Here is a 26,966-nt window from a genome sequence, read left to right as displayed (position 1 = left end):
TGATAATTTTTTTTTTTTTTGAGTGCCTTAAAGATATCCCTCCACTCTTTCCTGGTGTGCACGTTTACACATGGGAAATCTGATGTCATAGTTCTCTCCTCTGTATATAATTAGCTTTTTCTATATTTGCTTTTAAGATTTTACTTATTTTAAGCAACTGGAGTATAACATTTCTTCATGTTTCTTGTGCTTGGGTTTTACTGACCTTCTTAGATCTGAAGGTTTATTGGGTCGAGCAACTTTGGAAAATTTTCAGGCATCATCTCTTCAATTATTCTGCCTACCACCCTCTCCCCTCACTGCCTTCGACTCCACACATACGAGGCCGCCTCTGGTTGTCTCACAGCTCATTAACGACCTTTTCATTTTTTCTTAATTCTCTTTTCTGTTTCGTTTTGAACAGTTTCCGTTAATGTCTTAAAAGTTACTAATCCTTTTTTCTGCACTATCTGATCTGCCTTTAATCCTGTCCAGTGTACATTCTCTGTGGACAGGGCGGTTTCCATCTCGTCAAGTTGGATTTGTATCTTTTTACATCTTCAATGACTTACTAACACGCAAGTCATTTCCTCTAGCTCCTAGAATATATGGAATATGGACACGAGGATTATCTTAATGTCTTATTTCTAAAGTCTGTGTACTTTCTTGGCCAGTTTCAGTGGACTTATTTCTTCCCCCTATTTTGGGTTGAATTTCTCTGCTTTTTGTCATGTCAGACACTTTGGACATTAACTTTTTGGATGCTTAAAATTTTAGTGTTCCTATAAATATTCTTGAGATTTCTCTGGTGACTCTTCCTAAAAGGGCATCAGTTTCATCGTGAGGACCCCACTCTCTCATGGCTCATCTAAACCTAATCCCTCAAAGGCCCCATGTCCAAATAGTAAGCAGGTAGTAGGGTTTCAATATATGAATTTCAAAGGAACACATTCGGTCCGTCACACGCCTCCTGTGTCCTGGTCTGGAATATTCTGCAGGCAGTCAATTGAGGGTTCCCCTCCTTTGCTCCCCCTTTCTCATGGATCTCTGCTCTTTATTCCTGATGTCTGGTGGCTTGAGTGCTATTGTTTCACATATTTTGTCCGGAGTCATTTCTGGGAGGAGGATGAATTCAGTTCCTGATATTCCATCTTGACTGGAAATGGATTCCACATTGTTTTGAAATCGCACCCTTATTGATTACTGAAATAGCATGTAAATATAAATGCTCTCAACACTTATTCTAAGGAGAAAAGGATGGATTTTTTTCTTGGCTTCCAAACTCTGAGACCTATCTTTTGTGACATTCTTTTAGATGGTTTACAATTTTGAGTGCTGGACAAAGCGGTAACAATGTTTGAAATGAGTTGGTAATAAACTAGGGAAAGATCAGAGGAGTAAAATGTAGTCCAAATGAGAGGAATAGTACATTTTCTCTCTGTATTTTACTTTCTCAAGTGTAAAAGCCACACACTCTCGTACGAGAGCTATTATTAGGTTACACTTTCAGCGGAGTTCCTGGTAACCAGACCAACCTAGCACTGCAGATAAAGGTGTGTTCTTCAGGAAGCAGAAACCTTTTCTTTCCTTTTCCTGTGATGTAGGGTCACAGACTCGGGCTCTCTCTGAGACTTCTGTGCAGGCCCAGGCTCGGTGGGAGGCCGAGAGCATCCTGCTCCATGTGTCCGTTTGCCCATGGAACCAAGGAGCTTCGTGAGAAGGGAAATGGACAGTCTCAGCTCAGAGACTGAGGCAAGAAGAGTGCTTTCTGTTGGGAGGAATCAATGCTTTTGAATATTTGCTACTTAGATTTCCTTGTGTATATATTCTCGTTAGGGACTTCATCTTCAACACGTTTTTTCAAATTTGAGTGACTTCATAAAATAAAAAAACGTATTCTCCTAGACTTCCAAGTTTGTATTCAATTATTTTTTAACCACAATATAACTCAAATATATGAAAATAAAAGGACTTGATATTTGTAAATGCCTAATATAGTGCCTGACATGTTATGTGTTCGTTAAATAAGCACACCATATAAAAACTAGGTAGATGCTTTTTAGGTATAGAACACTCATATAAACATAAAAGCAAAGTGGATTCACCGGCCATGTATTTTAACAAGAAAAAGGACACATTCCCCTTGAATTCCGTCATTATTTTGACAGACAGAAGCAGTTCCATGGAAACTGAATCAGGACTCGCGTCGGAAACGCTGTGCCGGCTTGCTTCTCCTTAGACTCAGCACGGCTCTGCCAAACGCGCTTACTGTGTGACAGCCTGAAGCTCACCCCCGTTCCCTCTCTCAAAATCACCCCAAAACCCTCACTCCTCGAGCAAACCGTCACACAGTCCACCGGCACCTGTTGCACCTGCGTATTGTGCACATTAAGACCGTGTGCGCTGAGGCCAGGGACAGTGTCTGAGGTCGCTGGAACAGTGTTTGGTAAAGGATGTGGTCCCTCCATACGTGTAATGGTAGGAAGGAAAGAAGGAAGGGGGAGGGGGAAGGGGAAGGGGAAAAATCCTCCCTGTTTTTGCACAGTTCATGGCAGGTGTAGGCGACGTGAAGATTCAAACACACTGCACTTGAATTGCATGGGAAGATTCAGTGATAAGATGGTCATCCTCAAGATGCTCCAGAATATGCTAATATTACTCTTCAGATCAATCTCTAAAATAAAAATACAGACCAAAATATTTCCTCATGAAACCTCGTGACCACACAACAAAGCCAAGGACTCAGGGATCTGCTTTGCCAGTTGTACCTCGGGTTCAAGAACAGGAAACACTTCAGGGGACCAGGGTTTGTGAAAACCCGCAGTAGAACACAGAGCCAGAGAAATATTTTTGATTGATTTCACGCTAACTTTACATAACTTCAGGGACCTATGGCCTGCAGAGACATAGGTTAAACAGAAAACTCTTTTTTTAACTGAGCATTTGCTTTCATTGATTCTATCTGAGTACTTAGCAAGTCAATTGAGATGTAAACCGGAAAACAATTTTTGGCTTTCTGCAAAGGATTTGCCATACACAGAGGCAGAGAGACATGAAATTAATGATGCTTAAGCTTCAAGGCCCCTCGCCTGGAGAAGGACTCTTTCTGGAGACACAGGCTCAGCCATCTGCGGGGGCTGGAGTCTGGTCACCTACCCACTCTGACCCTGGCCTGTGCCCCAGACTTAGCCAACTCCACTGTGTCAGGACACTATTTTGGATCTCACAATGGCAGGAGGCGGGGGCTTGCCCGATGAGAGGCATCAGCGGAAGAGGTTCCATAAAGGCTTGAAAGGTCTGATGAGGGACATGCAAATGGAGAGGAAGTTAGAGATGCAGTAAAAGTGTTCTACACTGTCGAAGTAAAAAATGAGTTTTTATCAACCATGCTACGGGAGAGTCTGATTATCATTTTTTCCCATAGAAAATGATATTACACAATCACTGTCATGAAGAGAAGATCAAAGAATATGCAGCTAATAAATACAGACAGAAAGATATTGTCAAGAGTTATGAGACAGTTTAATACTAAAAATGTTAATTTCTGCATTTTATTATATTGTGGTGTTTGCCAATTCTAAATTTCTTTTCTCATTCTAAATCAATATTAAACTCCTTAACTAATTGTGTATCCCTGTACTTAAAAAGGTCTTCCCAAGTTACAGAAGCTTCAAGGCTCACAAAGCCTGGATCCATCTGTGTTGACAGAGAAATCACAGGCCCAACATGTAGCAACTTTATCCGTGCCCTACAGTTTCTCTGTACCTGTTTCCTGATGTTTAACAACAAAGGTCGTGGGCTAGGTAATTTCTAAGGACATTTTCAATGTCGAATATATAGTTATGCATATTTGTTTATAATTAAGACATCATAGAAAGTTTAATAGCCAAGGAAGACAAAGCTGGTATATAAATCTGCCTTAAGATGATTCAGAAATTGAAATGAAGATAAAACATCACCGATATCATAACAGACATTGAAAATGTTATTTAACATCAAAATTAGATGCGCATGCAATTTGAAATGTATATGTATTATATAAACTAATGTCACCTTTAATGGTTAAACCTTTTCTTTGTTTTTTTATAAGCATTTTAGATAAATTGTGTGATTATAGTCTTCAAGCCTGTAGCTAACAAAGGGCATTAAGTCTTTTGAAAACCATGTGTGATTTGTGCATTATATACTATCTTATATTCCATATTGCACATTATATTATATATTACATATATTCGATGTATTATATAAACTATATTAAAATTAACATTAGGTAAGCACATACTTCTAATTACTTGTAAAATTTTCTTTGTCAGAATCCTACACGTTTTGCTCACTGGTAACAGGTGAGCACAGAGGTCAAACACAGACTCTAGATGAGAGCTGGGTAAACCCTGGGGCCTTGCTCTGCGCCCAGCACCACACTGAGAACCCACCGAAAATAAGGAAGATAGTCTGATTGTGTTTCTCATTCTACAGCATAAGAATTAAAACTAAAAGGCCCATCCTGTGGACTGAATGTTTGTGTCCCCTTAAGATTCCTGTGTTGAAACCGAAGCCCCAAGGGGATGGTGTTGGAGGCAGGGCATTGGGAGGTGATGAGGTCCTGAGGGTGGAGCCCTCTGGAATGGAGTCAGCGCCTTCAGGAGAGACAAACGAGATGATGTCTCTCCGTCCTGTGAGGACGCAGCAAGGAGCTGGCCAGCCGTGAGCCAGGAAGAGGGCTCTCCCTGGAGCCCGGCCATGCTGGTCCCCGACCTGAGCCGTCTCAGCCGCCAGGACCGTGACACACATTCCTGTCGTGGAAGCCACGCAGCCGGCGGCGTTTCGCTGCGGCAGCCAGAGCTGACCAGGCCAGCCTTCCGGAGCACAGTAAGGGCGGAGGCCTCTCGACAGCCCTGAAGTGGGCTGTCAAAGGGCAAACAGAGCCGGGCAACAAAGATCTGTGCCCGACACCAGAGCACGACCCCTACTTTTCCCCCACGCTGTCATTTCCAAGTATCACCGGGGAACGACAGCGAACAATTCTGATGCGCAATATCATACTGATGGCAACGTATCAAAAGAGACTTTATGTAAAAGCAATTCCGTAACTACCAAGCACTCCACCTCTGTCCTGCCATTTTCCTTTTTAACTATTCCTGATTTATAGATACACCTGAAACGAGACTTCGTGATCACAGAAACACAATTAAACGCTTGGGGGACAAACATTTAAACCGAATCTGTCCAGAGACTGCTAGCTGCCTTATTGTTTCTAGCTAAGTTGGCAGCTTTAATTGACAAAGTCACGCAGATTTCTCAGTGAAGCATCTGACCACGGATCAGAGAGCAGGTATGCGCCTGCCTGTCACCGAGGCACTGGCAGATCCCGTCTCGTCTGTCCCTTAATGAGCCCATTTAAAAACTATACCCAGCTGACGAAAAAAAAAAAATTCAATTCATATCTACTACATGCTAATAGAATAAAACTGACAAAACCTCAAATGGTTTGAAACAAAATAATTTTGATGGTTTTTTATTAATGAAAATTGAACACTTACTTAATGACAGAAACAAAAATTGACAAAATAATAAATTTTGGTATGGTACTTTTAAAATTTTCTTTCTTTTTCTTTTTTTTTAAGAAAGAGCTTTACCTTGATCAAGACCACGTGATGCCATCGAAATTATGCCTTTTTAGAATTTTTCATCAAGAAACAAGAATCAGTCACTGCATTCATGTCAATTCTTATAAAGACCTAAGACAATTTTAATTTAATCTAATCAATATGCTGCAAAATAGACAAATATCAACACATCTGAATTTGTTTTCCTATAAAAACTAGCAAGAAACTAGTTATCATTGTTAATTCATGCTCCTGTTTGTAAAGTATACATGCTAGTTTGTGTGTGTGTGCACTCAGAACGGTTTGTGTATTTTAAAAAGCCAGCGTGTTCCCTGGGATGATTTATGAAAACCATAGACGAGTTTTGTCAAACCCTCTCAGTCTTAGGATGCCCTCTGCCCCCACCTGGAAAACCCAAAGAGCACAGGAGTCCCCCACTCTCCCTCCCCGACAGCTGCGTGAGGACACCTGCTCCGGGCTCTGCTGCAACAGCCCTCTGCGGAGACGCTCCCGGCGAGCGCCCTCTGCGCAGTCCCCAGCTCCTCGCTGCACGCTCTCTGACCCCATGCCAGGTGGCTTTCACCTTCACCTTTGCTGCACTGTCCCCTGCAAGGTCACCACCGTCCTCTGTCCTCAGTCTTCAGAGACCGGTTGTCTCTGTAATATTCAATAATAATTTATAGCAGCGATTTGCAATGCCTCAAATTCGACAGCTTAAAACTGAAATTCACTCTTGAAGTTCATAAGAGTCGAACTTTAACTTTCTACTTCTTGTGTCCATATATCCAATTCTCTCCCATTTCCTCATGATTTTTCTCCCATATCTGTTCTCGAACGACACTCGGCTCCTTTCACTACGTAATTTTTATCGGAACTCCCTTGTCCCCTGACCCGTCCTTTGTGTCGTTGCCAGGTTAATGATGCCAAGGCAAAGTCCCTCATCATGTCGCCGCTTGCTCAGAATCTTTCTGCAGCTCCTCAGATCCTCGGAGTTCAAGGCTCAGGCATGGTGAACCCTGCAGGCCTCTTCATTATTGTCTCATAGGCTCTCTCTCATGTAGCGTTTTAAAAAACGTTTCTGCCTCCTCCTTTCCTGTTTGAGAATAATTTTTTATTCTTCATCCAAGAATACTAAATGTTTTCCAAGTTTCATTTTGTTCTTTGCATGTAATTACGAAAAAATTTGTTTGGCTTTTTCTCTTTGTGTTCTTTCGTGAGGCTTTTTCAAGTAAATATCTCATGCCCCTTGATGACCCATGAACATAGATTTCTTTTTCTGTTAACTCAGTTATACCCCTGGAAGCTTTAAAGCTTCCAAACGTTTCCTGCTTTCATAGTCACTCCTATACTTCTGTAAATGTATCCTTTAAAAAAATAATCCCTTTCTGTTATTATAGTGGAGCTAATGATGGACTAGAAATAAATATATTTGATTCAATCTGTCATGCCTCAATAGAGGTCCTATTATTTTTAATAATCTAATCTAAATGTTTACTGAAAGCATTTTGTTTATACACCTTTGTGACCCCTCACATGCCTTTCCATCTTTTCTCTGTCTTCGCACAAGCCCAAAAATATTACACGAACATCTTTCACAGATGCTTTCTACCATCAATTCACAGGGAAGCAGTTTCTCCCTCGCTGACGTCCCGTAGCAGTTCATTGTACCCTCCTCTGAAGTGTGATTATTTGTATAATTGTCACATCTCCCTGCTAGAGTCCTGAGACACGAGAAGCAGTTTCATTTATCGCCACCGAGGTACTTTCTCATATGCAGTAACGATGAACATGTATTCTGTTAATAACATAATAAGGCAAATATACTTTCCTTGGAAGCATTTCGCTGTCAATATGTTCCTGACAGTCATTCTCTTTGTTGCGAAGGAACTTTATTTTTTTTCAAATCATTACCTCTTTATGTTGTGAAGATGCCGGCCGCTATGAGTATCCATCTTAAGTGCTTCTCCTTTACATTACTGTGAACTTTCATTCTCAGAATTAATCCTAACGTAATTTGAGAAAGGTGTACGAAAAGACCACAGAAGAAATCGACCTCTTTGAGGCTTCTCTGAAATGTCACTGACTCTCTAGGGGGCACTGGGTCTAACGCTCGAGAAGGTGCCGCCAAAGCTGCTTGCCGCTTCTGCCGCCGCAGTAACCACGCAGGACCTCGTTATGTACGAATGAAAACAGTGGAAACACGGCCACTGCAAACAGACCGGAAACCGCACGACACTAAGATGCAACCCCATCAGGTGGGTGGTGACCCTCCACTGTCCTCCACTGCGGGACAAGAAACCTGTGCCGTAAGATCAAAGCAAAACTGCTTAGACTCCGAGAAAATTATTTTGAAAGTTCAGAGAGAAAAGGCAAGTAAGTAAAGAAACGAGTAATAATGAGACTCGTGGTAGACTTCTCGGGGACATGGGTGAGATCGCTGAGTGACCCCTCTGCAGCGGTGACAGACGAGCACGGCTTCCCGACGACTGCGTACCCGGAAAACCCACCTTGCGGGCGTGACAGTGAAACGCGCACCTGAACGCCGGGTGCACCGCCGAGGGGCTTGCACTACAGGCGGCGAGCGGTCCAGCAAGTGCTGCGAGGAGCAGGAGCCTGATCTCAGAAGCACGGTCTGAGGCGCAAAACGCGATCGTGAGCAAATACAATGCCAACCGCACCTGCATATCCGACTACCTATTTAATATAATAAAAACAACGTCCAACTTGTGGGGTTTGAAGACAGGACAGAGCTGAAATGCTAGAGAAGCATGAGATATCGGCCTGAGAGTGGTGACCACAGTTTGAGCACCCGAACATTCCCTGCACTCTCGGTCATAGAAGTTTAAGTAGTTTAAATTCAGATTTTATTTAGGTAAACATGTATAGTGAAAGCTCAAGCGTAATCACTAAAAAAACGGAAATAGTATGTATAAATCTCCCCGAGAGAAGAACCCATAGAATAACAAAATAATCAATTAAAAGGATAATAAAGAATAACCATAGGATAAGAAAAATAAAATTCTTAATAAGGTAGAAATAAATTCAAGTAAACCAATGACTATAATAAATGTAAACAAGTTAAATTCTCCCCAAATTGTCAGAATAGGTTAAGATTAAAAACAACAATAACAAAAAAGAAACAGCTTATAGGCTGTTTTCAAGAGCTACCACTACCAACAAAAACAGAAAAACAAAAACAAAGAATTGAAAACTTTGAAGTCAAAGATGAGAAATATATTCCAAAAAACAGTAAACAAAAGCTGGAATAATTATAGGCTTTAAGGCAGGAAAAAACACAATTTTAGGAAAGAAAGGGTCATTGCATAATGATAAGAGTTTTGGTCACCAGGAAGATATGATAATTCTGAACATTATGTACCTAATGAAATCACCTGAAAATATATAAATGAGAGATGTATAACAGCTAAGGGAAATGAGCAAATCTACCAGTAAAGCAGGAGATTTCAGCTTAGCTCTCTCCCTCACCAAGTCAAACAGTTAAGCAGACCAAATAAATCAAATGAAAAAATTTATATGCACACACAGATGTATATAAAATATAGGACACTTGAATAATTCAATAACATTACTAATTCTTCTACAGAACTGAAACTCATAAAAAACTGTAGGTAGGTAGGTAGGTGGATGGACAGAGACAGATAGACAGATAGATATATAGATACATAGGTAGATGATAGGTAGGTAGAGACAGATAGATATATAGATACATAGGTAGATAATAGGTAGGTAGAGACACAGAAGGTGGTGTACATATGAATATAAAAGTGTGAATTCCTGAGTCTTTTGCCTGTTGACACTTTCTGTTATTCGTGTCCTAAATATTAATTCACATTTAAAATAAAATTGTGAGATAGGAAGGAGATAAGTTAAGCACAGCCCATTAAAATACAGCAGAGATACGGCAAACAACAGAGAACAAGTAGTTTTAAAACCAGTAAATTGGTAAAAAGTAATGTAAATTACTGCCTGTTTCAGTCTCTTTATCTAAATCTGGTTGCAAGCTAAGGATGACCCTGAATTTTCACTAGAGTACACTACATAGCAAATGTTTCAACATTTATGCTTTCAAAGTATCAAATCTCACATCTTACTGTAATAAATTAGCCTATATAAGTATACATTTAAGTATTGATTCCATTATAAGAAAATGTTAAGAAAATGCTAAAAATTTTAATGATCTAATCCATACCACCAATTATTATAACGGGTAATTATTGCAGGGAAATTTATGATCACAGTTATATAGAATACTCCTTTAAAGAGAAAATCCGAGGTTTCTGTATAGATACATTAAGAGTCTATTTGCATTTCAAGAGGGCAGTAGAGTTTTTTTAAAAATTACATTCCAGAATCTGTTCACTTGTCAGTCATTATTTAAGAATAACTGGAGAAATAAGTGAGTGAGAAAGGAAGTAAGAACAGTGCCAACTGAAGTTTGATTCAAAATAAAAGAACACTGTACTTTTAATGTTAAGTCAACAGAAAAAAAAAATCATTATTTAAGTTCTAGCAATGTTCTGGAGCACATCTATTTCATTAAGAAACATCTACCTAAATGTAAAAGGGAGTCAATAGTCACTCCACGATTATTAGATTACCAATAGTCAGAAGAGTGGGATACTAATTTTCAGAGAACACATGAATATCATTAGACTCTGCTATAATTTAAAGTAATATTTAAAAAGGGTTGTGACTTTATGATATGAAATAGTCCTTGACTTTCATAATTCTTAAGCACTTTCTTTTATCATTTCGCTGATGCATGTTCTATTTTAAAACCAGAAGAATAATGGATGTGCTTCCTAAACCGTAAATTAGGTTTTCTATCAGAGCCTTGTCAGCGCCATGACAGGTGACCTGACAGTGGACTTGCCTCCACGGCTCTCCCTCCTGCCTGCTTCTCAAGGAGAGAGGGTCAGTCTTCAGGAAAGTGTGGGAGGCTGCTGAGTCCCTCGGGAAGCATCTTAGGACCATAACAACATCTCCTGCGAGCCATAGTCATTTCACGTTCCCTCTAACGGCTTAAAAGCAGAGCTATGCTTTGCTGTCACATGTGTTTTTATGAATCAAGGGCATTTAAGGTTTGAACGGATATTGTAAATCTTAAAGTCTCGATACTTCCGATCTGTGGACGGCAAGTCCTAAAATTTAGAAAAGTAGAGGAGCTGCCAGGATCATTAATTGGTTTTAAGAAAACAGAACCCACATGCACTTTAGTGGATATTTTTAGTTAAACATATCCTTGAAGTCGTTAAAAAGAAAACATGGCCCAGTCGGTGTAATTATAGAGATAAAATAGCATGCGTGCAGGGTAAACGGGCATAAATACTCAACATCAGATTATAAATCAAGGCTACACTTTGCTGTAAAATATTATACTCAAATCAATAAAGTCCTTCCTATCGGAATGAAAAGCAAAGCTTGTGTTTGAAAAATGCAAAACTAATCTGCTTCCTAAACAGAGTGTTCGCTGCTCCCTCTATAAAATTGATTTTTAAAGCGGGTCTCTCCAGCATTCAGCAAGACACGACGAGTAACCTGGTCCCATGACGTAAGTTAGTGTCCGGACGAGAAGAACAGGACGTCCCAGGTGTCCCCGCCATACTCAACTCTGCCATGACCCAAGAAGATGCACCTCTTTAAAGTCTTTAAGACAAACAAACAAACAAACATACTCTTATGACCCTTTACACTCAAATCCACAAATAATGAAAAGAACAGGAATTGCGAGGCCCTCGTGACTCCTTCGGCTTGGCCCCACCCCCGCCCCGGGCTCTCCTGGGAGGCAGAAGGCCGAGGACGTCAGCAGCCAGTCTCAAAGGGCCAGTCTCAAAGGCGCTCTCGCCCAAACCTCGCATTTCCGCAGCAGAGAAACGGTGGCGTACATAACCCCGGGCTTTTTTTCAGTGTTTCCTTGGCTTGGAGCAGACTGGCTGCCCGTTCTCAACCTGCCCAAATCTTTCTCAGTCTCAAGACCCCCTGGACAGCCAGGCCTGCAGCGTTTTTGCTTGCTCTACACGGCCAGTGCCACGGTGATGGTGCCGCAAACGTGGACTGATTCGTCCATTCAACGAGTGTTCATTAAGAACTAATTAATGCCAGTGAATGCAACAATGACCGTGGCAGAGAAGCCCCCTGCCCACAGCGAGCTTCTGGCTAGACCTCTGTGCTCCCTGCGTCTCTAAAGATGTTACAAAGTAGGTGTTGTCACTGGGCCTGAGACATCCCTTACTGGGTGTCTCGTCTTACGCGATTCACTTAATCCTAGAGAATCAATTTCCCTACCAATAGAATCAGGGCATTACATTCCACTACATGGGACTGTTATATGAAAAGAGATATGTAACTATAGCTTAGCACCCATAGCGGAGCGAGGTGACAAATTATTAAAAACCAAAACATACTTTGGTTTCTAAAAGGAATAGAGTATTTCGTATTGGCGGAGAAATACATCTTGATCCTGTTCCTTTCTATCTGAAGGGAATTGCAGTGGAGAGGAAAAGCAAAGACAGGTCAGAAAACTTCTACTGCTCATCTATCTGCATTGCTCGACGGTCAGAGCGGCCAGCAGGGGATTTTGCTCCGCAGAGCAAACCAAGGATGAGCCTCTCGTGTGCAGAGGTGGACGCCGAGACCAGGTGGCAGGGGGAGCTGACCGGTTTCTCTCAGGTGAGGTAGAGGGATCTGAGTCGCTAGCAGCGTGGGGGAAAGAAGTCTGAGCCACACAGAAAGCAGCAGGGAGGGTGAAGGCCACCGGCCACGCGGGGAGGCCGGACCCGGTGGACCTGAGTGTCCAGAAACCAAGCCACGGGGTTTCAGTCCTGTATTTCCTCACACTCTTCCCTACCCCCTGCCCCTCCGAGCCATCAGCAAATGCCACCAGCCAGGCCGATCGCCCTGAATTGACTCTGTTTTCCATCTCCCCGCTGCAGCCACCCTCGCCTGAGTCACCATCGCGTCTTGCCCCAAACACAGCAAAATCTCCCTATTTAGTGCCCACCCCGCTCTGTGCTCTGTGCGGGGTGCAGCACCCAGAGCAGTCAGTTCCCCATGTCACTGCTCTCCAGCCACCCTTCCACGGCGCCTCCCACCCAGAGCCCGTCCAGAGGCCTGAAGACCCCTACAGTGTCCAAACCCGCCCCCTCTCCCTTCCCCCAGCTGGTCTGGCCTCTTGCTTTGCACGACACCTGAACTACTCCATAAACTCCTCTGCCTTTGGCTCGCAAGGCTCTCGATGGCCTTGTCCTTGTCCGTCCCCTTGAGCTGCTCTTCCGTAGCCCCCTCCCCCACGGGCACACCATGCCGGTCTCGCAATGCCCGCTCGGTGCTCCTCACGCATCACGCTCGTCCAGCCACGTGGCGTGGACTCCGGCACCGTGGGAGACGATGGAGGACCCTGCGCCGGTCCCCGAGGACCCTCTGCGTGTCACAGCGGGCAGCTCACACCGGCCGCCTCGTCGTCGGGAGGGCCTCGCTCAGAGGGGCCCGGGGGCCGCAGGCCCGCAGCCGGGCCTCGCTGCTGCAGCACGACGAGCCGATCACAGAAGCCTCCCCGCCACCCCGTGTGACTCTCTGATGCGGCCCCCTTGCGGGGCCGGCTGAGGCGGGTTTCTCCGGAGGCCACATCCTTCCTCGGCGTCTCCTCCTCCCTCTCCCGCCCCGCATGCTGCCCCCCAGATGCTTCCCGAAAGCTCGGGCTTTGCAAATCGCTGGCCCGAGAATCCCGGCCTCGGGCTCTCTTCGGGGCAGCCGCAGGTAACACACGCACACGTGCGCGTGGAGGCTTATTCTCAAGAGAAACAGCGCTAACGCTGGAGTTCCAGAGCTCTGTGTTTAAACACAAATAACATACCTGAAGATGCAGTCACATCGCTGTCGGCAAAAACAGCTCCTACCTAACCACATATTTCAGGAAATAAATTTTCGGTCGTTCCAGTTACCTAAGCTTCTCGAGTAAAAGATTCACTGCCTCGACACAGTAAACAGATACATGTCTCTTTTCCATTAAAGTATATTCAGACCTGGTCAAAATGGCGAAAACGACGACGACGACGTCATTCCCCTGAGCATTAGCAAATCTGGGAGGACGATTCCTAAGAAAAAATCGTGGAGTAAATGCGCAACAAAACTCATTTAAATGAACGACAGCCACTATTTCCGCTCCTCCGTTCCCCCTCAACTCCCATTCTTGTGGGTGCTGGATGAGGATCTGGAGCTTTTATGACTGTGCATTTTCTCACCAACAAAGACTATTCTCAGAAACAAGAGGGGATGTGAAAAACTCTCTTGGCTCTCATAACCTAGAAACCGTGGCTGGATTTATGTGCAGCCGCCGAAATCCTAAGCTAACACTCACACTCCCGAGAAGACGCTACATAGAATGGAGAGGCGCATCCTTGACTCACGGGCACAGTTGCTCCTGGTAGCACCGATGCACTGTCTCACTCAGTTAAGTCCGGTCTTAGGAATCTATGAAAATGACCGACTGTAATCGGTGAATATCATTTGAGCATCTCTGTTCTAGGGAGCTTTTTCTCTTTATTCAACGAATGTTCCTTACCCTTCTATTTATGTAAGTAATAAAGGAAGTCCCATGACAAGACTTCAAAAATATTTACTATTTCTCTTCTGGAAAAAAAAAATTCTTGAAAACAGATTTAAAATTTTACAGATACACGATTATTTTTAACTGTTTAAGGCTAAGGAAATGGCTTATTTCCAGGTCACGGTGTAAACATCTACATCTTTATACTAATAAAGATACTTCACATAAGTTTGGCAGGTGACGGTCTTCGTGTTTCAAATGTATTATCTTCCTTAACCGTATGAGGTATGTGCTCTTACTATCGCCTTTTATAGATGAAAGAGAGAAATATTATCACTCGGCATACAGATAGTAAGCTGGGATTTCCAAGGTAGGTAGTCTCTGCTGTCCGTGTTCTTAACGATTACACTATAGACTATAATTACCTATGCGCCAACACAAAGTACCATGAATAATGACCTAAGCAGCCATATGACCATGAGTAGAGAACTGGGTAACTGAAGATCAGATAGAAACTGATTTTAAAATCCCAGACATACGATGAAAGCACGCTTTGGTTAAAAGAAGAAAACTTAAGTTTATGTATATTAAAAGTCATGCACAAACATCGATTGCATATCACGGGAACCTAGAGCTAAAAGAAGCTTTAAAAATAATACATTTCGAATGCCTCATTTTACAAAGAAGGTAAGAGATCAAGGAAAATAATGAGTTGCAAAATAGCACACAGTAGTCTGATGAGAAAGCTAAAAATAAAACTAGTAGTTTGACACCCAAGCCACTATATCTTACTGTCTCGTTTATACATAGCAAACATGTCATATGATATATTGAACTCTATGGTCCTTAATCTTCTAATGTCAGTTTTATTTTATTTTCACAATGTACAGCGCTATATAAAAGGATAACATGAAAATGAAAATTATAGCTCAGCATCATTTATGACCGCAAATATACAATTCATTAATATACATTAGCAAACTGATTCCAAGCATAGATTCGTCTCAGATACAAAATTATAAAATCAACATCTAAGATATAAACTTTAAGCAAACTGGAAACAGAAGAACACTGCATTCATTTTATTAAGAGAATCTAAGGTAAAACTATAACGAATATACTTTATCATGAAATATATATTTTTAGGTGAGGCAACCCTCGGTTGACCTCACATTGCAAGGACCTTGTCAGCTTACAATCTTTTATTTTTTTATTTATTTTTTTACACCTACAGCACCTGGTCTTCCTAGGTGGTCTCCCATGCAAGTACTAAGCAGGCCCAACCCTGCTTAGCTTCCGAGATCAGACGAGATCGGGCACGTTCAGAGTAGTATGGACATAGACTATCATGAAATATTGAAGGCTCTCTTTGTGGGATCAGGCAGAGGTAAGGATACCCACTCATGTATTTGACAATAAACTGGAGAGCCAGCCCCATTCAGTAAGACAAAAACTGTTATATAGATTGGAAAAGAAGATACACGATTTTCACTCACGTATACCATTATACATGCAAAAAGTCCAAAAACTCAACGCATATAGTAATAACATTAATAGACAAATTCCACAAGTCTCCTGTATAAAAAATATACTCAAAATTAGGGGGAAAATGTCTCAAAAAACCACACCATCTATATTGGCATAAAAATGTACTAAGGAATAAATATTGAAGCACATGTAGGACCTCTATAGAGAATGATAAACTTTATAGAGAAAAATGAAAGGAGACCTAAATAATTTGTGATAAAACACATTCATGGCTTAGAAGATTCAATATAATGAAGATACCGACTCTCACCATTGATGTATGCCTATCACTGCAATTCCAATCAAAATCCAAACTTTTTTCTGTAACGTGACAAGCTTTCTATGGAAATTTAAAGTTCACGTGAAAATGCAAAGTCAATCCTGAAGAAGAAAAATATTGGAAGACTCACTCTTCAGATTGCAACACACAACGTAAAGTGACAGTAAGCAAAACAAAGGCAGGAGAACAGAGTAGCGAGTCCAGAAACAAATGCAAACATGTACGAATACTTAATCTATGACAAAGGTTGTACTGGGAAGCTGCAGAGGGAGGGTGGTGTCGAAAAAATGGTGCAAGGTCAATCAGATAAAACGAAACTTGATTCCACCTGACGGCGTACTCAAAAAATAACTCCGGGTGGATTTTAGATCTAAATGTAAAAAGTACGGGCACTTTTATAGTCTCAAGATAAAGAATGATTTCTTAATCAAGACAAAAAAGGCACAAACCATGAAGGAAAAGATGAATAAATTTGACAATATTAAAATTAATAAGTTCTGTTTGTTGGAAGACTACTAATTGAGTGAAAGCCACAAGGCGGGAAGAGATATTTACAAAACATATAACTAGTGAAAGATCTAAAAGTCTATAGTACATAATGAGCTCTCACAAGTCAACACTAGAAAGATGGGCACCTCAGAAGGTACGATGGGCAATTCACGAAGGAAATACACGAATGGTCAACAAATAAAAAGCTGCTTAATCTGATTATACATAAAAGAAAGGCAAAATGAAACTGCAATACCATGTAAAACAATCCTTTGATTTGCTCAAAGACATTGACAATAATAAATGTATATGTACATATTTGCATAAAATGCATAATTTTTTTTTATGACACAGAAATATCTGGTTACCTCTGTAAAGGAGAAATGGATTGAAAGATTTTTCAGTATAGGTCCTTCTGACTTTTAAATTTACTATTATCTATTGAAAAAAAAAAACTAAAAAAACCCAACAATACATATTTAATACATGGATCTAAATGGATGTTTTTCTCCTGTCTGTTCAATTTATTAACAAATCTAATTTAAGCTGTGCTTCAAGGTGAACACTACATGTAAACTGCAGAATATTTTTTGCCTATGTCCCAGTTCTTAAAAGGAAGACAAGAACTCACTTCTAAAGATACAGTCTATTTACCCCTGCTTAATACGTGCTCAGTGGTTTCAAACTTCTTTCTGACATATATGGTGGAATAAAGTACCTAAGACTAGGACCAAATATCTAGCACACAGCTCTTAATGATACATTAAATAAGCAATACATCCTTTAGATTATGTCACACATATTATATGTTTTAATCTGCTAAAGCAGATTTCTTTGTTCAGCATCTGGAAGTATTTATAAAAATAGAACTAAAGTGAGTACCACATTTTGCTTATTTTTGACACTATTGCAGAAGCATGCCGCCAGCTCAGGCCCTCGCCAGCAAGGAGCTTCTTGCACAGCGAGGCTATGCTCTGTTAACCTTCTTTGGCAGTTTGGTCTCTTATTAGTAAAAAAAAGCCTTTGGTTTCCAAGGACTTGTGGGAGATTGGGAGTATATTTAAATTTGGGAGAGTCACAGATCATTTTTATCATTTGCTCTTGCTGAAATCAGGAAACAAATGGAAGTCTCCAGAAAAGCTGTTGGTGTTAATGAAAATTTGTACCACTGAAATATGAGCCACCTTTACTCCTAATCCCATCATTCTTGTCTGATGAAGGACATTTTTTTTTTCTTTTTTCGTTTGTTTTAACTTTTCTCCTTATGTCATTGGTCGATCTCCACTTTCTCAACTTCATACAAAAGACAGACCTTTAAAGATAGATAGAGTTCATCATTGCTTTCACGGGGTTAAAGGCATAATATTGCCTTGTTTGTTTAAAATAGATCTTCGGTTCTTCTAGGCTGCCATGTGTTAAAAATTCTTTCTCAAACTGATTTTTTTTTTTTTTTGGACTCATGTTACATTTAGGGGAGCAGTTGAACTGTTTTCAGATGATTGGCTTCTAAATAACTATTTTACTGTGCTTCCTGTCTTTCTCCTATGATGTACCTTATAAGTATGAATAAAATGGAAACTAATTTCATTTTGCATAAAAAAAGTTCAATGTGGAAATAAATTAAATATGCGACAAAGGCCTTTGGTGTCAAAAAATCAATCTAGAAGATTAATACTAACCACAAAGCAGTTTTCTAAAGAGAAGCATTTTGGGGTGAGAGTGTGAAAATTTTATCAATGTACTGCTCAGAACGACAGGCATTTAGGACGGCAGACAATTATGACAGCAGTACTTCTTCTACTGCGATTTTTCCTTCAACCAGCAATACACTTTCACAGTTTCCACAGCAACCCAATCAATTTCTGATTACAAATGCAAGCAGAGCAATTTAGGCCCAGACTCGGGAAAATGAGGAGTGTATTTGTACATTTAGAGAAAATTTGAAATTAGCCTATATCATTCATTTGGGAGGTTCTATGTGATATTTGCAATTAAGATAAAGTCTAAAAACGTAAAATTTCTAACTGAGGTGAATGATATTTCATAGAAAACTCTTATTCTCTTTTTTTATTATGTCTTGCGAAGATACAAAAGATTCAGCATTGCTGTTAGATAAGTGATATCATTTAATTATAGCTGTTGCACTGAATTAAAGGGGAAACGAATGGCAGACAGCAATATCTGCAGGACAAATGGAAACACGAATAATCTCTATAATGTCCATTTATTTGGCTTAATACATTTAGTTCCCAGATTAAAAAATACTTAGATATAAAATTTTCCTCTTAGATTTTTATTATTTACTTAAAACATAAGAGTAATCCTAAGTAACTACACTAGAAAACAGAAACACCAACATGCTTAAATGTTATGCTAATTTTAAAGTGAATCCTAAAAAGTAAAAAAAAAAAAAAAAAAAAAAAAACTACACATTTATACAACTGCTTGAATCATATACATTGCCTAAATAAAAATAAGGTGCATGGTTTGGGAACCCCTTTTACTAGTGTGAAAATTTCAGAAGTGTTCGTCCTTATTGAATTAAGTGCATTTGGAAAGCGAGGTAAAGGCCAATGGAGTGATTAGGCAAACGTGAGATGGTACCTCAGTGACTCGTGGGCATTAATACGCCTTCCTGAGCACGTAACTCACTCCCACAAGTGGCTAAAGCACTGAGGGTATTAGAATCCTATAAAACGCATAAAGGTCCGCTTTATAGGTTGGGCTAATTACGCGCTAGCAGACAGGTGAAAAATGTGAGACCGCCCTCTGACGAGCACTGACACCTGACTTCCGGAACGCAACGCACGTGCCTGCGTTGCACTGTAATATCTCATTTGGTCTCCGTGAAAACCCTCTGAAGTTGAAGTCCTCTTTCTAACTGCTGATGAAGCACTTGAGGATTTGCAAGTTTAAATCCAAGGTCACGTACTGGCAAGGACTATCAGAAGACAGCAATTTTGTGACAAACCACAGCACTTAACAGGCGAAGAGCGTCACACACATATGAAAGATTCCCCCCAAATTTTACTCTATTAGCCGAAGATGAACAATTTAGTTACGAATGCCTGTCCTCGCTTTCCAAAACAAGGTTTTATTATCTTTCAGGCAGGTAAAATCACTTGATCACCAGAAAAGATCTGTTGATTTCTTTTTAGCCTTAGGAATACATGTTGTAACTTATGATCCTAGAATAATTTTAATGAGGAAATGACAGTGTGAATGCCTAAGAAATAATTTTTTGGATGGTATAAAAAATTTTATTGGTTCATTATTCCAGTTTAATGTGCTATCACTCAAATTTTCAAAATTCACTAAATTGCATATATGCATCCAGGTCAGCATGAAAGCTAGCTGTTGGCCCTAGGCTGGAATAAATTTATGATTCTTTATAAAATGTGAAGAATTCCTAAGATATCTTCGAAAGAAAATAAATGAAGGCTGACATAAATTTGAGTTTTACGTACAAGGAACAAATAAATCTCAACAAATGCATAAAATGTGAAAGCACTAACTACCATAGTTTTTAATGAGAAATTCTAAACACTGCTGTGTGTTGAGATATATTTAGAACATAAGTGTATTTAGAGAAAATTATGAAGACTTTGTTTTCACAATCTAATGCAACAATACTTCAAGAAAGCTCATAGAATAACTATATTTCATACCATAAATAAATCAACAAAGGATGTTTTCACATTATAGGAATGCTTCTGTTCGTAGTGATATAGTATATACTTATTAAACTAAGGCATAACAACGATTTTTTTCTTTTATTTTATGTATAGGCCCAAGAGAACGATTCTCGTGTAATACGCGGGCTTATACATACTCTGCGAGATCTTCTACATGTCTCAAACATGACAAGGAGGAACTCGCATTGCCACTAGTGGCTTCGCGTGCCAGCTGGGTGTGGCACCGATGTGAGGCAGTGCTGAGCCTCTCGGACTCTTGAGAGTCCGCGCAGCTCGCCAGCCCTCTTAGGTGTTTAACCAAGACACGCACACACGCACACACACGCACGCGCGCACACACACACACACGCACACAGGCGCACACACAGCTCTGTACGAAGACTCGCACGTCAATAGTCATCGCAGCTCTTTTTAACAGCCGCACACTGGAAACGACCCGCGTGTCCACCAACGGTGAGTGGGTAGACAGATTGTGCTCCGTTCATACACCAAATTCTAACACTATACTATTCCGTTATATAGAACACAATACGCTGTATTCTAACACCAAAAAGGAATGACGTATCGATGCGTGCAACAACACGGATGCCTCGTAGGATAATTATGCTGACCGAACAAGAAGCCAGGAAAAAAAAAGTGTATTTGTATACTTCCATTTATATAAAAGTCTAGAAAATGCAAACTCATCTATAGGGAGGAAAGGAGATCATTGCTTAACCAGAGATGGAGGAGTGAGGGGGACTCACAAAGAGGCACGAGGAAATGTGGGCGATGCACCTGTTCATTATTTTGATTGATGTGATGGCTTCCCAGCTGTAAATGTGTTGAAACATACCAAATTCTATACTTTAATATATGCGGTTTATTATTGGCATCTCATTAAGCACTTTTAAAAAGCAATAATACTGGTACGAGCATATTACTGTATTCTCAGATTTGAAATACCTGTATTAAAAAATGTTAAATAAGAAGTGATTTAAAATGGTTAGAACTGAAGGAACGTGGGCCTGGGGGAGACGCAGTAAGCTCAGGATGGGGACTGAGAAGCCCGGCAAGCTATCCTCCACGACTTCATCTATCAACGCTGTGCACATATCACATTGATACTTTAAGAAAGCATTTTCTATTTGAAAAGATTTTGACAAAGGAAAAGAGATTGCAATGGCTCTTCCACTATCAACTGAAGATAAGTTCTGAGTTTGTTTTCCAATATTTTAGTAAATTTCAGCAGATTCACTCCAAGCCACTTTCCTTATTGACAAATGTCACTTATTATTTGCGGGTGACTGAACAAGGATAGAGGTGAGAGCTATGGTTACAAAACTGAGTAAAAGAGAAGGCCAAATGTGACCTAGAGAAGGGTCTTTTTATAAGTAAGCTGTTTATCAATCAATCACTGACATTTTTTTTTCTACAAGTGATGAATGGGAAGGAAAGGTATATAACAGGTCTATAGGTAGGCGTTCACAGTTGAATTACTTCCACAAAATAGGTCAGGATTAAACGATTTAGGATTAAACAATTCTAATAAGTGAGAAACACAATTTAGCATCTTTGATGCCTAGAACTCTATAGTTTTGAGGGGAGTAGGGACAAAAAATTATACAATGTTGGCCTTTTTTATGTCACACTTTGTCTTATAAAAGTTATACCTGATGAATGTTTTCTGAAATATTTTTATTATTTACCCCTAACAATGACAAAAGATAATTGTGTGTAGGTGAATCACTGTGAATATGAATATAGCCTAGTGTAATCATGAGTAAATGCATCATTTGCTTAAGAAACTCCAAAGGGGAACAAGGCATACACAAAGGCACCCCTCATTATTGTTTAAACTAATATTTAATTTATACAACTCTTGCTGTTCTGAGCCAATAATCACTACATTACATAAATTCTAAAATAAATATAAATGTAATGCAGTGTTAAATTCCAATATTTTATGTTCGTGTGAAAACATTTAACAATGTGTCATTTAACTTAATTTTGAAATGAAGTTATAGTTTTATGATGTAAAATAAATTTTTTTAAAAATATAAAGTACAGGACAGAAGATTTGTAAAGGATTTACTCTTTCTCTCAGGGACTACTTATTCAGAGCTCCTTTAATTTAAAATACACAATCTGTGAGATGTATTTCTCTCTGGATTCTCTTCTAAGTAAAAACCACAAAAGAAAGGTCATTGGTCACAATCTACTTTGCACTCATTATTTTAGTTATCATTCATTGTATAATCACATTTTTAGTCTTATTTTCTCTAGCCTCTGCTACATCAAAAATGACTCTAACCTGAATTGGTTTAGAAGGATAATTTTAAAACAAAAATTATTATTTGCACAACACAATTGTTCTTTATAACATAATCAACTCATATACTTTTTCCCAAATGAAAATAACTCTGGTAAATAAACAAGTTCATGGATCATGATAGCTTAAATTTTTGTTTGGATTATGATCCTTACATGCACATGGAAGACAAAACTAAATCTCCCCCTGAACACAGCCCTCTACACAGCCTAAATGAGTTACCTTACACACGCTTCAGAGTGTCGTTTCTTGGATCCCAAACACTAAACTTAAATGTCTCTTGCTTCACTGTCTAGGGCCCACAGAACCAACAGTCCCCCTTCGTACTGAACCATGATGTGCTTCTCACCAATCCATGGTCACTCTCTCGATCAAGGATGTGCTTGCACAGCCCCCGGGCCCCTCGAGGTGCCACATGGATTTTTTTTTTTTAAGTCATTTCTTATTAAGGAAGCAGAAACAGAAACTATAGTTCTTCCTGAATCCTCTTTTTAAATTTTCATTTTAAGGGCACTAAGTATGAAATATACACATTGAAAATATAAATATATTTCAGTTATAAAATAATTGAAAAACTATAGACAAGGTCTAGAATTCTAGATCCCTCGAGAAAGTACGAGTAAAGGTTGTTACCTATCATTAGGTCATTTTCAGAATTCCTAACCCAGGAATTGGATAGGCCCCCTGATACGGTGAAGGAGAAGTAAACGGATCCATCTTAATGCAGTTTTTCCCATTGTTTCCAATTCTTGTTTCCAACTTTTTTCTTTGTATTTTTCTCTTTACTGATTAAAATCATAAGAGCCATGAACATTTAATTATATAATTGGACTTTTAGTAGTTATATTTCTTAAATCTTCAAACAATATGGATAACCTCTGAGAAATTTGTTTCATGGATATTAATTAGGGATAGAGACAATAAATAGGAAGATATATCAAAACGCATCTGCCTATTTCGGATTTGCTCGATAGACTTAATTCTTATCATTCCTGACTTACATTATCAAAAATAACAACATTTTTCTATAGGTGGTGTCTGTAACCTTCTCCACTAAGACAAGTTATCTGCAATTAACAATCCAAAATAACCATAGATGAAAAAATGTCTCCCTTCAAGTTTCCTTATAACATATCTAGAAAACATTTCTATTCTAGACCAAGCAGCTAAAACTGTAGAAACCAAATTACATGACCATCAGGCAACAAATCTATTAATTTAAAAAATCATAATCAAAACATTGTCATAAAGCCCCAAAGACAGGGAAAGTAATTCCTCATAAATAACACCCATGTGAAAGTGGAACACAGAAATTCAATGACATCTTTTTAAATAACAAGAATAATAACCACTAATGAAAATAAAGGTATTTAAAAAGAAAGACATAAGGAGATCGAGGGGAAGATGTAAAAGCAGATAGACATAAGAAATCTGTTACTGAAACTTTGAGGATTAGTATATGAATGCAGAGGACAGTACATGAAGAAACAAAAAGAGAAAAACTAAGTAAATCCAATCAAGGAAAAAAATTAATAAATTAGCAAAAAAATATAATGGCAAATAGAAAATTTTTAAATATATTAACATGTATGTATGATATGACTCCAATTTTACACAAAAGCACATAGAGGTGCTTTTTGGGAATAATTCAAGAGTCATTAGCTCCATTGTAAGCGATATTTCTTTTCTTTTTCTTCTTTTAAGTATTTTCCTAAAACTCTACATAAAAAATTTTCCCTTTTATAATGAAAATAATTGTTCGAAAACACAATATTAAAATAAAAATATATTACAATCTAAGAAATTATTTTTTGCATAATGCAAGTATTGTACAGGGTTTTTCCCCCCGCCCCCCCTAAAGGAAAGTTTTAGCCATAGTTTACAGAGCATGGCTTTTTTCTGGCAACAAAGAACTTCAGGGAAACGGGCCCCCGCATTGAGCCTTCAGGGATGAGCCAGACCTAGCAATCCCCTCTTCCCGCCTGTTACGTACTGAATATTTGTGTCCCTTGAAGTTCGTATGTTGAAGCCCCAACCCCCAGGGAGGTGGTATTTGAAGACGGGCCTTTGGCAGGTGATCAGGGTTAGGCTGGGTCACGAATGTGGAGCTGTAAGGAGAGATTAGCAACTTCGTAAGAAAAGAGAGACTCTCTGCCTGCACGGAGGAAAGACGCGGGAAGGCACGGTAGGCCGGACCGTCTGCAAGCCAAGAAGGAGCCCTCGCCGAGAACCAACAGCACCGACACCTGGATCTTACGCCTGGCCCCAGAACTGCGCATGATAAATCTGCTGTTCAGCCACCCAGTCTACAGTATTTCGTTAGATTAACACTAACAGACCGAAGGAGGAAAACATTATGGTCATCTCAAGAGATGCAGAAAGAGTCTTTGATAAAATTCCACAGTACTCACAATTGAAAAAAAACCTCTTAGCAAATTAAGATTAGAAAAGATTGCTACTATCCCCTAATCATCCTGTACACGTAATACAATTTTAAGTCCTTCGGGATTTTCATGAAACTTGACAATTTATCCTAAAACACCTGTAGATGGTAAGAGACCAAGAATGTCAAAGAGGTTGAAAACAAATTGCGGTACCTTACTTTACCGAATATCACAATCAATAAAACTACAGCAATTGAGAGAGTGTGATGCCAGTTTAGGGACAGACAAACTGAGTAACAGTTCACAACAGAGTCCCCAGTTACTACTCACAAATGGTACTGGATGGGTGGCTCTCTGCACGGAACAGATCAAATTAGAGCTTGACCTCTCACCTTAAAAAATGAATTGGCAACTGAATAATTAATAATCTCTATATAAACACTGTAAGAAGAAAACATAGGCAAGAAACAAAGATATCAGGGTCAAAAAAACATTTCTGAAACTAGGTACAAAATATACAAACCATAAAGGATTTGATAAATAGAAATAACTAAAATTAAAAACACTTAAACATCAAAGAAAATGCAAAAAAAAAAAAAGTATAAAGACAAGTCACAGACTAGGAGAAAAGAGGTGGCTCGTATGCAGAATATACCCATATTCACGGTAGAGAAAGAACACCTATATGTCGATAAGAAAAACACAGATGATCCAACCAGAAAAATGGGCGAAGCTAGGAGCAGGCACCCCACAGAGGAAGCCACATGTTCGATAACCTATGAAAACAAAATATGTAACTAGTTACCAGCAAAATGCAAAATTAAAACAAGGGAACACTTCATACTCTTCAGATGGGGCTTGCCTCGCATTTAAGCGCCTCAAAGAGCAGGTGCACAAACAGAGCCGGGAGGAATGGGTGCCGTCGGCACGACTTTGCGTTGCTCGTTGTCAGGCTGTTCAGCTGTGTTCGTAGGCTTTTCATTCAGCTCTTACTTGGTGGCACAAAATAGTAACAGCATGGGCAAAACTGCATATGAACCTCCTGCTTACACTGACATCATTCCCCTGTTCATGGATTACATCTGAGCTGAAAGGCATTACAGAAACATACACTGTAACAGAAGAGCCCAAGTGAAAAGGGAACCTAAATTCCCATTACATACACACACATACGTACGCTCTCATCGTTACAAAATTTCTGATGCACATTTTTGCACCGCATATAACTGGGAAGGGTGTGCATAAACTTTAGGAGCTGGGTTACCCTGGGCATGGATGGATGGAGTATGGAGAAGGAATGAGGCTGTAGCTCCTCTAGCAAGGATTATTCATCTTACCTATAAAACCAGAAGTTTATTTTTAAAAATCTGTATTATTATAAGAAAACGTTATTTATTAAATCTAGATAAATACATGGCTATTTTATTATTTCTATGCTTATTTGCATATTTGCATTTTTCAAAATGTGGAGAAACAGGATTAAAATAAAACATGAGATTCAATGGGAATATTATTAGATTTAAAAGGTAATAGGGTAGATGATATAAAATAAATATAAAGGCACATAAAATGATAAAATATACTACTACAAGTGAAGGCACTAATAAAACGTGACAATTTTTTTCTAAGTGATTTATATGATCATAGGAATTTCAAAGGAATATTTTGGTTTTACATAATATTAAAAGGTCATCTGGAAGATTAAACTGGCAAAAAGTTAAAATTTAAAATCAACATTCTGGATATGAATTAACAGGAGAGAGTAAGTACCCTCACCAGTTTCTAAACATACTACCAAGTATAATAATTAAAATTGTGTTACATTGGTTAAAAATTCCTCTCGAATATCTCTGAGTATTACGTATAATTAGAACACAAAAGAGTAACACGAATCAGCAGGGAAGAGAACGTTGCTCTATATATATCTCTGGAAAAATTAATATCTCCAGCTATCTGGAGAATAGTGTTTTGAGATCTTCCCGTAATGCTCTACCCTAAGTGTTCTGAGTCACTGCTAAACACCTCTTAATGCAACCCCGGAATGATTAGAACAGTTAAATCAGAATCTTGGAGGGCGGGGCCCAGGAATCCACATTTTGAAGCTCCCCAGGTGACTTCACTTTGCTACC

General features: G+C 39.5%; 1 protein-coding gene and 1 pseudogene across 3 annotated transcripts in view; both read right to left on the bottom strand.

Moving 5' to 3' along the window:
- The window catches only part of PACRG (parkin coregulated), a 418,828-nt gene that overhangs the window by 382,785 nt on the left and 9,077 nt on the right, over nucleotides 1–26,966 (bottom strand). The window lies entirely within an intron of this gene.
- Nucleotides 15,377–15,495, bottom strand: LOC118605604 (annotated as a pseudogene).

The sequence above is a fragment of the Rousettus aegyptiacus genome, unplaced genomic scaffold, assembly GCF_014176215.1.
Source record: "Rousettus aegyptiacus isolate mRouAeg1 unplaced genomic scaffold, mRouAeg1.p scaffold_m13_p_1, whole genome shotgun sequence".
Lineage (NCBI taxonomy): Eukaryota > Metazoa > Chordata > Mammalia > Chiroptera > Pteropodidae > Rousettus > Rousettus aegyptiacus.
This window is presented reverse-complemented; position numbering and strand designations above follow the sequence as displayed.